A 15,535-nucleotide genomic window follows, 5' to 3' on the forward strand; every position below is an offset into this window, starting at 1 on the left:
TATAACTGATATAAACTGCTGTTTGCACAGCAGTTTATTTTTTACATCGTTGAGCTGATATTTAGGCCAATTATATTTCTGAATTAAGTTACAAAATTAAGTACTACAAGAGCTACATTATTACCAATCTGATCATTTCTCATGTCTATATTTTCCAAGTCCAATAAAACAGTCCTTTTTATGAACCCTGACTATGAACAATTACTAAAACCTTATCTCCATCCATTTTCACCAAGAGCAGAAAAACAGTGATTGGATTAGTACAGCAATTTACACAGCTTGTTCGTGTCAAAGATGGATCTTACAACTTCAAGTTTTCTCTACATATTTTGAAAGCTCCATCATTAAAGCAAACCGGCTTAACCTTCAGTCTTTGGCTTTAATAATAAAACAAAACTATCAACAGGAATTTTCTGTTAAAAACATCTCTGTAGAGTAGGTGAACTCTGCTCAAAAAGAAAATGATCTTTTAAAGTAAACGGCTCCTTGAGCAACACTAAATTCAAAATATTTAAGCTTTTAAAATTATAAATGCATTAATAGTCTCCTACATATCACCACAGAACCAGTTTCTTCCTAGTTTAAATACAGTATCACTAGTCATCAGTCTTCCTTCCATAGAAGGAGACTCTTCAAAGTTTAAAACCTAAAAAGAAAACAGAGGGTAAGGGACTAAGTGTAGTCTGTTTACCTCAAGTAAAATAATTTTTGCTTCTCCACTTGTAACCATAGCACTTCATTAGCTCTAAATAGCAGATTCACCAAAATCATGGCTTTCTTCATAATTTTTTTTAAATACTATTTAAAGCTTGAGAGCAAAAACTGATTTCTGAACATTCTGCTGCAAGATATCCATAAGTATCTCATAAACATATAACAGACAATAGAAAAGTACAGATAGTCTGGGTATGACTTTGAATTAATTTCTTTTAAGAATACATTATTTTCTATATACACTTTCTTGACACATGAAAAAGAAACGGTGCTGGAATGAACATTAACCCTATAATTACAGATTGACTACTATAACAAAGGCTGAATGAGGCTTTTAGGAAAATTGAGATGAGTTCAATTAACATGTTATTTTTAAAACCCAGGAATGTTTGAGATAGATAGCAAACCTTCTGAGGTCAGTGCCATGAGAAAAATAACAATATTTTTCCATAAAATTCCTTTATGGCATCATCGAGTTCTTACTATTCCTCAATACATCAGCTATATTCTTTAACAGCTTTACTGAGATATAATTCACTTACCATACATCTAAAGTATGCAATTCAATGGCTTTTAGTATATTCAGAGTTGTATTACTGTCACCAAAATCAATTTTAGAACATTTTCATTATACCAAAAAGAAACCCAATACCCCTTAGCTGTCTCTCCCCTAACCTTCCCAATTCCCCCACAACTTCACACATTCTCCCCCACACCCCTACCCCACCCCAGACAACAACTAATCTACTTTCTGTCTTTCTGGATTTACCTATTCGAGACAGTTCCTATAAATAGAATCAGACAATATTTAGTACTTTGTGACTGGCTTCTTTCACTTAACATAATCTTTTCTAGTTCATCCATGTTGTACCACATACATCAGTACTTCATTTCTTTTTGTTTCTGAATAGTATGTACTTCATTGTATGAATATACCATATTTTATTTATCCATTCATCAGTTGACAGACATTTAGGTTGTTTCCATTTGGGGGCTATTATAAAAAATGTTACTATGAACATTTAGGTACAAGTTTTTATGTGGCCATATTCTTAAATGAGAAATCATGAGCACTAAGAAATCCAAACAGATTGTGATGACATGTGCAAAGAACCCTCCAAAGTTTGCTAGTTAACAGGAAAGCAACCAGGTTCTTTACAAATAGTTTTTTAAAGCCTAGAAAGCAAAAGTACAATTTTAACTATGATTAATAAGCTAAGAGCTCTAATGGAAAAGGTGGACAACGTGCAAGAACAGATGAGTAATGTACACAGGGAGATGAAAACTCTTAAGAAAGAAGCAAATGGGAATGTCAGAAATCAAAAACACTAACAGAAATGAAGAACGACTTTGATGGGCTCATCACCGACTAGACACAACTGAAGGCAGGGGCGGGGGAACAGTGTGCTTGAAGATACATCAATACAAACTTCCAAAACTGAAATGCAAAGAGAAAAAAGAAGGACAAAATCTCCAACAACAGTGGGACAAGACTATAATGTCTTATACCTGGGAAAGGTATAATATATGCGTAAGAGGAATACCATTTATATGAAATTCAAGAAAAGGCAAAACTGTAGTGACTTAAAGCAGACTGATTTCCTGCGTTAAGGAAATCAGGAAATGGCTGCCTGATTTCCTCCTGTATTTTCTTGTAGTTTTACCTTTGCTTTTAGGTCTGTGATCCATTTTGATTTAATTTTTATGTACAGTATCAAGAAAAGATTGAAGACCGATATTTAAAATATGGGTGTTTCATTCCAGGGCTGTTTGGAAAAGGTTCTCCTTTTTCCATTGCATTACTTTGGTAATCAGTATCAGAATCTCTTTCTGGTCTCTATTCTGTTCTACTGATTTATTTATCAATATTTATGCCCACATAACTTTCAAGTGGATAAAAACAGATAAACAGCAATAAAGGGACATTTGGACAAATATAAGCATAAAATTATGGGGTCCTGACCTAGGAAGCTCCGATTAATAGCAGAAAGTGAAACAAATACAGGGGATGTGAAATTAGAAAACCAGATAAGACCTGTCTACTAAATGTATCAAAGGGGGTGGGATTCAAAGAATCAGATTTCAAGTCTAGCTAACCAAGAGAATGATGGTATTACTAACAAAAAGAAATTTAACTAGCTAAGCAAAGCATAATTGCTATCTTGGCTATCAGACAACTTTTTCTATTTTCATTTTTCCTACTCTGATGCAATAACAAAAGTAAGAAGAGGAGTTAGGTGCAATGTTATATGCCAACACAAGCAATCTGGGGAAACTAGTTTCACAAGGTGAAATGTAATAATAGGTGGGGCTATTCAGATTTTGACTAAATGCCATTAAAATATTCACACATAAGGAGAAAGTGGGCAGGAGGGTAGTGTCTCATATTAAACTAACAGGTCACCTTCCCCAAAAGTTAGGTTAGTGTGTGTGTGTAAGTGTGTGTGTATACACATACATATATGAACATACACATATATATACACTCATTCCAATACCATTCCTTCATTCAACTAATATTATCATTAAAGAGAAAAACATGAAGTATAAAACAAGTTTACGAGTGAATCATAAATTAAAGAAGAGGGCAGTATCTTCAGAGAGTGAAGTCAGAAAATTACAAAAGATCGAGTCAAAGTAAAACTGAATTACCTGGCTAACCAGTCAAATGATGTTCAAGTAGTTTATTTTTATTGGTCTCTGACTCCACTGTTCAGCAAGTATTTTGATCCTGAAGACAAAAAAAAAAAAAGGGTGGTGTTGAATTTTATTGCCCTTTCTTAGTATTAGTATTATTATTAGTCACACACAAATTAACTTTTCCCACCTTTCCCATATGAAACAAACGGGGGGGAAAAACTATCAAGTAAGAGGCCTCTTCCTAGGAATTTGAGCTAATGCCTCATTTTGCCACATATGACTATTTCTGCTTCAAAAGTCAGGCACAACATACACAGTATGTTCTGTCAGTTTGTAAAAATACAAAGTGGAGTGGAGGAGACCAGCTCCAAGTCCTGAAAAGTAATCAACCCAGACGGGTAATCTCAACTTGGGGTGTCCCACCTGTCCAAAAGGAGTGCTCAACAAATAACAAAAGCAGTATTAATACCCTAGAGGAAGCTAATGCTTAAATACCCAGCAGATGGATGGATGGACGGATGGGTGAGGTAAGCAAGGGGGGAGGGGGAGGGACTGGATGTTTTCTCCCCCTCTAGGTAAGACTGCATTTGGGTCACCAACAAGCAATATTTTTTTAAATGGAAGATAGGGAAATAAGGAAGAGGGTCTTCAAAATAATCTGCAATACATGAACATGTACATAGCAGGCTTTTGCACTTGAGGAAATGTGGAGGTGGCTCTGGTGCAACAAAACAGTGAGCCAGTAAAAACATTCACCCTTAACTTACGAATTTCCAGATGTAACAATAAAGCAACAATCTGACTACCATTAATTCTAGTGGTATCTATATCCGCCATAACTATGCCCTGAAGTTAACCGCATTCACGCTGGAATTGTTAAGTCTATTGGGAAGGGGTGGAGGAAGAAAACAATATATTTACAAGTTCCAAACAAAAACATATCACAGTCATGGCAAATTAATATGTAGGATAGGGGACAACCAACCACAGTCTACCGGCATGATGTGAAGTGTTTGCTGCACTTCTGAAACCCAAATTACAGATGAGAAGCCTGAGGGGGGGGAGCACATTACATGTGGCACACAGGGAGAAGAGGAAAATCCAAGTCGTATATCACGGCTGATACAACAGTGGCTACCAGGGGAAGAGGGGGGAGCGAGGGAGGGAGGAGGGAGAAAAGGGGAAAGGGGGTCCAATACATGGTGACAAAGAGAGATGTGACTTTGGGTGGTGAGCACACACAACGCAATATACAGACGTACTAAAGAACTGTACACTTGAAACCTATGTAATTTTATTAACCAGTGTCACCCCAATAAATTTAATTTTAAAGAGCAGATATATCTACTAAAATATCTATTTATAACCCAGCTTATAATTGAGATATATGCCAAAAATAAGCTGGTTCTTGGAATACATCTTCCAATCCACACTAGTGTAAGTGGTTGTTAAGCATAATGGTCAAAGAGCAGAAGCTTTGGAGTCCCGCAGATGTAGACCTCCCAGCTCTTTCAGTTACTGGCTAGGTCCCCACTCAACCTAAGACTTCTTCTCCCCTTAAATGGGGATCACACCTCAGAAGGCTCTTGTGAAGAGTAAATGAAAAGGTTTAAATTCCTTATTAGTACCACTACATAACTGCTCAATAAATAAAAACTATTATTAGCCAAACAAAAGACTATATGACACATAATATAACTTAAGAATTTCCAAGTAAACTGAAACGAAAACTAGGAGAAAACATAATCATTAATTTGTTTTTAAATGAATTCAATATTTTATGACTTGAATTTTTATGATATTCAATTAATTACAGGAAATGAAGGAAGAAAGGTAGGCCAAACTTCAGTAAAGAAAATCCAAGGTTTTCTGGCGCTGGTTTTTTTAAATCAAGTTTCACTTCAGAAGCTTAGTACCTACAGAAGAAGGGTGGGTAGGAAATGGAATTTGTGTCAGAATGTACGTAGTACTGTAACGACTGACCCAGGAAACAAGTACTGCTGCCTAGTGTGGAATGTTGACAGGCAGATCCTACATTAATACTCAAATATTATTGGAATGCTGTTGAAAGCTAAAGGAGTGCTGACCCACCCAATTTGTACCCCATCACTCCCAGGGACCCAAAGAAACACCATCTACGAAATTCTCCCTTCCCAGAAGTATGTGGTTGGACTTGAGAGGTCCCCAAATAGTCACAGATCAATGACTGGCTTGCCTATTAGGAACCTGTAAGAGGTAGATGGCCTAAAATCTATTACATACCAAGATTTTGTCAAGTTGGAACTCTTAGAAAAAACTGCAAGTTAGCTTGTGTAGATTCTGCAAAAACAACAGTCCTAGATTTCTGTGAACTATATTTTTTACTGTTATCAAAAATAAGCTTACTCTTACCCCTTTTCATAATTCACACATACAAAAATCAAATCACACCAACATAAAAAGTGAATGACACATCCCCAAAATACTCAATATCTGAGAAAGGAGGGGCATTAATTTTCTACCAGAATTAACAAAAGGTGACTGTTGAGATCTACATTATCAAAACGTGCATCACGAGAAAGCTAATGGGGGGAACAAATCAAACTGAGCTTTGTTAATAGCTAGTCTGAAAAGACATGCCTGGAGGCCAAAACAAAGATGCAAACTGGGGGAGGGGAGTTGACAGATAAAGAAAAATCCAAACTATATATTGCTGATGCTTGGAAACACAAATGGACAAAAAGAGGCCACTGAATATTATGAACATGTCTTTCTTTTGTTCTTGAACATGGAAGGATGCAAGGACTCTACTATTAATCATATCAAACTCATTGTTCTTTCCATGCTGCTGTGGGCACTGCGCCCAGGGACGGCCTCGGTTCCCTGAAATTGCAGAGATGTGGAATCACTGTCTTTAGGAAAAGCCAGCTGTTGCCCACTCATCTTCAAAGAACTACTAGTAAGTATGTGCACCAACTAAATTTGTTACTTAAAGGTTATCCAACATTGGTATAAATTAAATTTTACATTCTTTTGCAGTTCATTTATTTATCAAGCAATAAATATATCCTTTGTTAAAATTGTAATAATGGATTTTACTATATTAGTCAATTGCAACTAATCTGTATCTATACTGAGGGGAAAAAACAGCTCTAAGTTAAAAATCAGCTGAAAATTTAAAATTGTATAGAAAGGTACCACTTTTTAAAAAAAGCTGTATAAACTTAACTCAGTGAATTCTTTTACTATTACTTACTTCACTATTACGTGTTCAATAAGTAAAAACGTATTTGGTACCCCAGAAACATTGGTATTACACTGATGACAAACTTTTTAAAATACCATAATCTTTTTGATGGGGGAGAGCAGGAATTATTTCAAATTACAGCATGTCCATGTCTAGTAAAGTAAGGACAGGGTTATTACCACTTATCCTATGACATATACTATAAAGGGCCAAGTTGATTTATAATAATTTGTTCTACATAGTCATTTAATAAATTATAAAAAATGTTTAGTCCTATGTGGACTCAACCAGAAAATTTAAATGGTGCAGTGAAAATGGAAGCCTTGGATTCAGAGAACCTAAGTTTTGGAAGTCCAGCTTCTTGAAGTGACCTTGTGTGAGACTTTTTATTCAATCAAATGTTTGCTGTGTATCTATTAGGTGCCAGGAATGCACTGGCACTCAGAAGTATAAGCAAAACATGGTTCCTGCCATTAATTAGGAAAGAAGCAGGTATAAATAGCCACAACAGTGCCCAAAATGAAAACTATGTCCATTTAGTAAGCATTTGCTGAGCATCAACGTGCTGTACTGCCAGACACCAGGGATACAAGAAAGAACCAGAACTTGAAGACATACAGTCTAATAATAGTATTAAAGGAGAGCAGGCAGAAGAATTGCCCTTGTCTTTTTCATACGATTGCTGCTGTAACTTTAAAGCACTATTTAAATGTGAAAGCAAGACAATTCCAAAACTATTCACCTTAGCAAAAAGAGATTAATGAAATTCAAATGTACAGATAACTATGGAAAATAATTGCAGAAATTATCATAACCAAAATGCCATTTGAGTTTCTTTTTAATAAAAGACAAAGGCAAAAGAGAAAAAACTTCTGTAAAATGTAAGTCAATTGTGTAAAAATTACATGAGACACAGAAAACATTAATGGGGTGTGTATGTAAAGGCTGCTGAAAATGAAAGCGGTTTTTAACTCAACATATCCAGGAAATTATGCCATACATTTTGCTTACACTACGATACTATCCACTGATCAACAATGACGGTAAACATAACCATTCTCATTTTTAAATTACCTTGAGATTAAGGAAAAAACTAAAAACTCCGGTTGGCAGACCAGTTTATTAACAGGCCCCACATTTTGGCTGAGATGTAGTTAGTAATGACATGGTTCCTAAAGCAGGCAGCAAGCAAGTCGCTTGCTGGTGCTTGTTCAGTTCCCCTCTCCCCCCTCTCTTGGAAAAACTGCATGCAGTGCTGCACGATCACAAAATAAATACAGGAAAGGGGGTGGGAGGGTTGGGTGGGGAGGTGAACCAAGCTCTGGGCTCCACCAGTGGACAGCGTTCCACAAGAATTGCTACAGGGTCAAAAGTTTACAGTGGTTTCAATTTCACCTTTTAGCAGCCAATCAGGAAACAGAGACTGCAAGCTGACCCCTCAGGCTGCAAATGAACATTAACTCATTGGCTACCAGGATTGCATATATTCCTTTTCTTACAGGGCTTTCCTCTTTCTTTTTTCTTTCTTATTTTTTTGGGGGGGTGGGGGGAGAAAGGACATGGAGGTGGAGAGGCAGAAGGCAAAGAACATTTTAGGTTCAGGGTGATAATCGTATTTAAGACCATGTATTTTAAACAGGTATTTGAGGGGAGAAATAATGAAGTAATGATCATCTTTCTCCTTGAAATCAGTTTCTTTATCCTGTAGTATCTAACAAACCAATCATTAATGCTAGTATCGAGACAAAGAGACAGACGTATCTCCATGAAGTTGCTACTCTAAGAACAATTTACAATATGATGAAAGATAATGGCTGGTTGTGTCCAGTAAATGCTTTAAAAACAATAAAAACTGAAGACATTTAATTATTTATCTACACACCAATTTTTAATTTGCATAGATTCCCCACCTCCTCTCCAAATCATTAATATAAACATACAACATGCCTGTCCTTTTCATACTGTACCCTCTATCGAAATACAGCTACAGCTCCTAAGGTTTAAGCCTTCTTTTCCTATTATTTCTTCTCTCTAAACACCAGTACCCAGCAGTGATCCCTTCCACAATAAACTCAAGAGTGAACCCTTTGGTAATGGACACAACTGCTGCCTACATTCCCGTTTTATGTAAATTTCTTCCAAAAGCAGAAAACGTCAGTAAACTAATCCATTAAATACTCTTGTCAACGTTCTTTATTTAACGTTGAGTGAGGTTAAAATACAGATCTGTACTACACACACCTTCGCTACCTTACATTTAAAAACTAGATTTCTTTGAAGCATTACATGATAAAAGTAAAATATTTACATTAACTGCTCTATCAAAATGATCAGTTAAATTCTAAATAAGCATATGTGTGAACTTGTAGTTAACAATATTTCTCATTAATACAATAGGTGGTCAAATTTTAGCAGGCTTATTGATTTAAATATAAGGTTATATTTAGAAGCCACCACTGTAGGCAGTACCACTACCTAAAAAAATTATTTCACGTAGGATATTCATTTCCTTATCCAAACCAGCAAAGACACAAGTTATTTCTGAACACCCAAAGGTTACCAATATACAAAAGTGCCTTACTTAATATACAAATGCTAAAGGGTCCCAAAATAAATTCATAGTGAAAAGTTACCATAGCAATTTAATGTCAGTTGTTAATATAGTAAATAAAGAAACTTGAAGGTGATACAGATTTTCTTAATTTAGCATTAAAACAAGTAATTTCTGATTTAAAAAATCCCAAACCTTTATGATTTAAGTTTATGCATATGTGTTAATAAAAAGTCTATACCTTTAAAATCTAGTTTTTGTAAACATGACTTACAGAAGCTTTTTTATACATTAAATTAGAGGAGTCTTCTGTGTATCTTCTTTTTACAAGATGGCCTCATTTTGAAAAGAAAATGGATGCGATAAAATTTTACATCAAGTCAGCATGTTAGCAAGAAGCTTTTTTGTGTGTTCTGAATTTGATTAATACAAGCCAAGGTCACTTCCTGAAAGATGCCTACCATTGCAGCTGCAGGCAAACTAGACTCTAGCGTAAGGCTGGGGGAAGGGAATGGGTGATGGCATTTATTAACACTGAGACAGGCTTCCATCTCCACAAGCAGCTATATAAAGAAGGGGGAACAGAAAGATCCCAGAATTCCTGGCATAGAAAGATTAAAATATTTTAACTCCTTAATAGTTACAAACAATTTAATTCAGTATAATACTCATGTCAAAATTATGTCGAAGCTATCTTCACTGCTACAACACATTAAAACATTTCACTTAATACTATACAACTTACCTAATATCAGACACAGAAGTAAACTTAGCATTCAACACAATAAAACCTGCACTTGCCATGCAGAAAGCCTACATAGAAAGATACAGGCCCCTAAAGCAAATAGAATCGGAGATTCAAATTCCTCCTATGGTAGCTAAAACCAACAGTGGCCTAAAAATCATGAAAGTAGAAATCCAAAACACAAAAACCTATGCTGCAAAACATCTGCAAAAGTTTTGTGCTGAAATTCAATTTAATTTTCCTCTCATCAATATTAACATAAATATTAAGTCTCTGTGCTCAAAAAAATCATCAAAATATACAGTATCAGTAATTAGAACACTCTCCCTGAATAATTAATACTAGTAAAATTTAATTGAGTAGTTATGAGGTACAGCTAGGAAACTATACAAAGTAATTTGCCTTTCTGCTTTGAGACTATATACATTTGAACTAATTGGATAAAATATTGGGTAGAATCAGAAACTCTACTTGTTCCTTGTAATTTTCTATATGTAACCTTGGATAAATTAGATTGATTTTGTATGCCTCATTTTCCTACCTACCAAATGGAAGTTATGCTTAAACCATGATATTCCACAGATATACCAGGGGTGCCAAAAAAATGTATACAAGTGGACACTTTGGTCAACGTTGCTCAAGCAGTAGTTCGCCATCATCAGAAGTGGCTGGACGCTGATGGGAACCACTTTGAGCACCTCCTGTAATTGCAGAAGTCAAACGTGACTTGTATTCATCTTTTGTTATCAGTGTATATTGAGTATTACAATTTTAATAGTTTTCCTTTCTTAAAATGTGTGTACATTTTTGGGGGGCACCCTCTGCATACAATCAGGAAAGCATCTCTATTTTTAATGCTTGTATAACACAAAACCTGAGCGCTTTTTTTTGTCAGCATGTTCAAAGCCATTATATTTCTATTTTCTACATAAATTGCGAATATAGTTTTGTTTCTCCCTTATGCTCCCCATCCTTTTATTGTGATTGAAGCCTGAAGGTCCAACAAAACTTCAACAAGAAAAAAACGGAGCAGATCCTGGAAGCTCAAGTTCAAACAAACTGATACTGCTTGATTTTTTTTTTTTAAGTATTTTTCCTTTCAGTGACTGGCAGGAAATGACTATATTTAATGGGCACCACGCTTTCTGTATATGTAAATGGCTTTTAAAAATCATTTTAGGAAAAGGCAGGCAACCAAGTAAAAAACCCTGAGAAGTCCCTAAACTCGGTCTAGTGGCTGGTATGGCAAAGGAAGGCATTCGGAAGAATTCAACAAGACTTTATCACAGCCTTTGACATGAGACAAACTCTAATAATAGACAAAGGGTAAAATTAAATTAGTCAGTTATGGTCCTCCCCAGGACACCTTGTGAGGCACTGAGGGGGGATACATTTTTCCTTAGTTTCTCCTAGTCTCTTTGTTCTTTTTTTCCCAATCACATTAACTATTCTAAAAACAGCTCAGAACAAAGCATACAGAAGATAAGCAGTGGCAAGCTAGCTTCTTGCCACAGACCAGGACATGGGAGGTGTAATCTTTCCTCGCACCTCCAAGGAGATCATTCCTCTCCCCTGGTTTTGTCCAAGCACCCAATGGATTCCTCACTTGACAAACAAGACAAACTAAACAAAGGTCACAGCAGCTAATTGCCTGGTCTGCTTCCTGTACCAAAGCAGCTTCTGTGCCAAACACAGAACCTGAAAGGAAATACTGACTATAAAATAAAAGCAAATAAAATATTGGCCTTTGTGTCTTCTTTCTCTGTCAGACTGGTTCACAGACAACTTTGAGAAGCACTCTTTAAGATTCACAGAAAAGTGTTTTTTAAAAAAGATTCAAATATTTTCTATGGCATCAAACTAGATAGACTGGCTATCCCATAATTGAGACATTCTGTATAAAAAAATACAAAGTACTATACCACATAAAATAGTATTATTAATCAGTAATGATGTGCCTGTCATATGCTTCCTCTTTTAAAAGCACGAGACTAGAAGCCTCAATCACATCTCAAGTGAAAATGCTAATAGGTTGTCATTACAGTGCCTAGCTCAAAGTAACAGTTATGTGTAAATCATCCATTCATTTCACAAATGTTTGCTGAAATTATACCATATTCTGCAGTACAGTACAGTGTTCTATTCCAGGTTCTGTGGATACAAAGCTAAGCAAGACCCACGGCCCTTGGCGTGGCAAAGGAAGGTGCTCAGAGAAGTTCAAAAAGACTTAAGCACATTCCTTGGAGATGGGATAAATCCTAAAGATGGACAAATGATAAAGATCACAGAGCTTGGAGCGTCTGGTTGGCTCACTTGGTTAAAGCTCATAACACCAAGGTTGACAATTCGATCCCTGCATGGGCCAGGGAGCTGTGCCCTCCACAACTAGACTGAAACAACTTAGAGCTGATGGGTCCTGGAGGGAGGGAGGGAGGGAGGGAGGGAGGGAGGGAGGGAGGGAGGGAGGGAGGGAGGGAGGGAAGGAAGGAAGGAAGGAAGGAAGGAAGGAAGGAAGGAAGGAAGGAAGGAAGGAAGGAAGGAAGGAAGGAAGGAAGGCAGGCGAGCGAAAGAGAGAGAAAGATGTGTAAAAAAAAAAAAGATCACAGAGCTTACATTTAATTCTATATTAACAAACAGCAAATAGATAAAACAAGGTTTCCAGAGATTGATAAAGGAAATAAATCAGGTGATATGATATAGAAAAGGGGGGAGGGTGGGAAGAGGGAAGTAATTTCAGCTCAGGCTTCTCTGAGGATGCAACATTTAATCGGAGAGCTGAAAGCAACCAACCAGGCAAAGAGGATTCCAGGCAGACCGCAGTGTATATGATAGCACTAATAGAGAACTGATTAACAATGATTACTTAATTTCATTATCTATTTTATTATGTCCAACAGTCTCAACCTTCTTCCCACTTCTACTCTGGGACTCACATTGTAGACCAACAGGGAACTTGAAAATTACGTGCTAATCTGCTTAAAAAGTATAATATGCTTCAGTTTAGAAGTTCAGTTTAATACAGTCAATAAAAGAACCATACATAAAGCCAGTACACAACTTTCTAAAAGTATTAGTAATGGATGGGGCAAAGGAATATTACTAAAAACAATGCTTATTCAATGGATTTGGAGGGAAGGGACAGATTCAAATTCCAGCTCTGTCTTACACCACCACCACCAGTTTCCTCTCTAAAATAAGTACCGCATCTCTTGCCCTACCTATCTCACGTGGCAGTTACGAAAAATGAATGACGGAGAGCCTCACGACCACCACCACTGTCAGGAAAAGCATGAAAATGGGTGCAAAAACATGCAGCCTCTCAGGGCCTCACACTTGAGTTTATTTGTTCTTATTTATTCCCAGCTTATTAGGATTGTGTGTATCTCGCTTTCCCACCTCACAGCAAATTAGAAGGGAGAGACTATTAGAAGCAATAAAGTACTGACAACAGCAAGAATGTACAACTAACTGGCTGGCAAACAATAGCGAAGGAAAATAGAAAAAAAAATAAACTAAAAAGCAAACAGAAAATCTCTTAAAATTAAAGTGGTCTCAACTCTAATGTCTTTCAGCCCAAAGAGAATTCATCCTGTTTAATTCAGGAAGTGTAAGTGGTGTCACCCACAAGGGGGAAAAAAAGTAATAAATAATGCTCCTACCGTCCTGAATCATTAAGATTAAATACATTTAGCACATTGCTTGAAAAGGAGAAGTTTGAATACACTTAAGGGTTTTCATGTCCAAGGATTTTTTTTTTTTTTTTGCAAGTGTTATGCCTTAATGATTGTTTTTGGCTGTGGGCATTTCACTATGGGCTCCTCTATTCCCAGCCACTCCCCGATGTGGTGCTTACAAGAAAGCAGATGGTCAAAAGGCAACAGTAAAGGTTGGAAAACCCTGGGACTTAGATGATCAACAGTGGGGAGTCAGACTTACAGAGATGGCTTCTCCTAAGTACAACACAAAATCCAGAAGCCTAAAAAGAGCAATACATTTAAATAATTCAAAATTACCATATATTTATAGATTCCAAATACAAGAAAACCACCATAACCAAAGTTAAACATCAACTAGACAAATGTAGTACATTTTGTGCACCACAATAATGGGAAAGGATTATAATCTATTGAATAAACTAAAAATTCATGAATCCACAATAAATATGAGAATATATACAAAAAGGGAAAGCACTTCCTTCCAGTAGAAAGCCTACTCATAAATGCAGAAGGAATGACAGAACCAGAAAATCACCATTTGGCAAAATCATAATAATTCATTCAGGAGGCAAGAATCATCAGTGGAAGCTAAAACTAGTAGTTATAAGTTTAGAGAGTAATAGGATATGTCCATAATTACAGGCGTAAAACCTCTAAAGCCCACAGGGAACTTTACAGTATCTCCCCACAAATAACCTTACAATAGAGAAAGTAGCAGACCACCTCAACCAAATGGTCCAAGTCAGCATCATCAATAATGCAACTAGTCAACAAGTGCCTCCTAGCTGGATGGACTGAGAAGAATACATCACTTCTAGAGTATTCCTCCTCCAAAAATGCAGAACCTGAATCTAACATGAGGAAACACCACATTAGCATAAACTGTGGGACTTCCATAAAATAACTGACCTATAGTCTTCAAAGGTATCTACTCGTATGTCATGAAACACAAAGGCCAGAAACTGTCCCAGATTAAAGACTAAATAGACATAACAATGGACTGCAATGCATGTGATCTTGGATTTTCCTGCCCTGTAGGGGACATTATTGGGATGCGGGGTGAGACATGAATAAGATCTATAGAATAGAATATTCGTAATATTAATTTCATGATTTTTAACATTGTAGTGTGATAATGTAAAAGAATTCCTTGTTTTGAGGAAATATATACTAAAGTATTTAGGAGTAAAAGGGCATCATGTCTGCTGCAACTCACTCTCAAATGATTCAGAAAAAATACTTATTTTTTAAATGATAGGAGAACGCAAATACAGTAAAATGTTAACATTTGAAGATATGCATGAAAGGGTACCCAGGACTTCTTTATGTTAGTCCTGCAACTTTTCTGTAAGTCCCAAGTTCAGGAGAAATAAAAAATAATTTAAAAGGTAAATAACAGGACAGCAGAAAACATCTGTAGTGTATAAACAGAAAAGGAATAAAAACCCAAAATACATAGGAGTTCTTTCTTACAGATTACTAAGAAAAGACAACAAACAGGAAAAATGAGCAAATAAGAATAGGCAGTTCATGGTAGTACAAATGCCCAATAAACAAATGAAAACATGCACAACTCTTCCAAGGGTTAGGAAAATGTAAAATAAAAACAATGAAAGAAAACGGTATCAGTTGGCAAAACTTTGCAAATTTAACAGTGTATCCTTTAGGCTCAACAAGCCCATGGCTAGGAATACAGCACAGTACATCAAGATATAAAAGATACGTATAAGGATATTCAATATAACATCCTATAAAAGAACAAAAAAAGGGAGGATGCTTGTAACAACTAATGAGCATCAACAGAGCAACATACAGCTTCATGTAAGCTCCTTGAAATGAGATTCCAGTATGTTCTGTTTGTTGGTATTTCTCCCCAGTAAATGGCATATGGCAGGTTCTCAATACATATTCATTAAAGTAATGGATAAATGGTTAAAGAAAGG

At 36.2% G+C, this 15,535-nt stretch overlaps 1 protein-coding gene across 5 annotated transcripts in view; it reads right to left on the minus strand.

Moving 5' to 3' along the window:
- Positions 1-15,535, minus strand: part of NCOA3 (nuclear receptor coactivator 3) — a 95,135-nt gene that overhangs the window by 38,680 nt on the left and 40,920 nt on the right. For 3 of the 5 annotated variants that reach the window (XM_081033547.1, XM_081033548.1, XM_081033550.1), the window contains exon 2: positions 3,367-3,445. The exons of the other annotated variants lie outside the window; for them this stretch is intronic. The gene's annotated coding sequence lies outside the window, so the exon portion shown is untranslated. The remainder of the gene's footprint in view (positions 1-3,366; positions 3,446-15,535) is intronic. 5 annotated transcript variants of the gene reach the window in all.

Source organism: Rhinolophus hipposideros (assembly GCF_964194185.1).
Source record: "Rhinolophus hipposideros genome assembly, chromosome: 22".
Taxonomy (NCBI): Eukaryota; Metazoa; Chordata; class Mammalia; order Chiroptera; family Rhinolophidae; genus Rhinolophus; species Rhinolophus hipposideros.